Source organism: Lathyrus oleraceus, chromosome 2, assembly GCF_024323335.1.
Source record: "Lathyrus oleraceus cultivar Zhongwan6 chromosome 2, CAAS_Psat_ZW6_1.0, whole genome shotgun sequence".
In the NCBI taxonomy this organism is placed as follows: domain Eukaryota; kingdom Viridiplantae; phylum Streptophyta; class Magnoliopsida; order Fabales; family Fabaceae; genus Lathyrus; species Lathyrus oleraceus.
Window position 1 is genome coordinate 486,780,586 of NC_066580.1, and position 953 is coordinate 486,781,538.

General features: G+C 45.1%; 1 non-coding gene across 1 annotated transcript; it reads right to left on the reverse strand.

Moving 5' to 3' along the window:
• Window positions 1-362: 362 nt before the first annotated feature.
• LOC127124566 (small nucleolar RNA R71) lies at window positions 363-469 on the reverse strand. The gene has a single exon (XR_007804042.1). It is a non-coding gene; the product is annotated as a small nucleolar RNA R71 (small nucleolar RNA).
• Window positions 470-953: the final 484 nt, after the last annotated feature.

Genomic DNA, 953 nt, shown 5'->3' on the forward strand with positions numbered 1-953 from the left:
CGTCCTCTCAAGTACTATGCCATCCCTTCGCAGGATGAACCACATAACAACATCGTTGCCCCTGCCATCAAGGCTAATAATTTCGAGCTAAAACCTTCATTGTTGTCAGCCGTACAACAAAACCAATTTCCCGGTAGTCCCACGGAGGACCCGAACTTACATTTGTCAGTGTTTTTGCAATACGCAGACACGGTAAAAGTGAATGGTGTCAGCCCCGAGCTGTAAGACTACGTCTTTTCCCTTTCTCGTTAAGAGATAGAGCTAGAGCCTGGCTCCAGGCTCTACCGTCCAACTTTGTCACTACATGGAACCATTTGAAGAAAGTTTTCTTAGCACGATATTTTCCACCCAGCAAGACGGCCATGCTAAGAGCCCAAATAAACGGGTTTAAACAAAAAGACAACGAATCACTTTTTGAAGCTTGGGAGAGATACAAGGACATGATGCGACTTTGTCCACATCAAGGTCTAGAAGAGTGGTCGATCATCCATACCTTTTACAACGGTCTCTTGTACAACACAAGATTGACAATAGACGCCGCCGCAGGTGGCGCACAGATGGATAAACCCTACAATAAGGCCTATCAACTTATCAAAAGTATGACCCTAATCACTGCCGGTGGGGAAGCGAAAGAACCTCCGTAGAGAAACCTCCAACAAAAGGCGGTATGTACGAAATAAGTAGTCTAGACCATGTCAATGCTAAGGTAGATGCTCTTACTCAAAAGATAGAAAACCTGACCATAACAGCCGAGGCCAACGTGGCTGCCGTAGCACCAAACTACGAGATATGCGGAGTTCCTAGGCATGTCGCCCCTGAATGTCAACTTTTGACAAGAATCTCCACAAACCAAGTGAATTATGCTCAGGGAAACCCTTACTCAAACACCAATAACCCAGGTTGGAAGAACCATCTGAACGTTTCTTACAAAAACAATAATGCATTGTATGCAC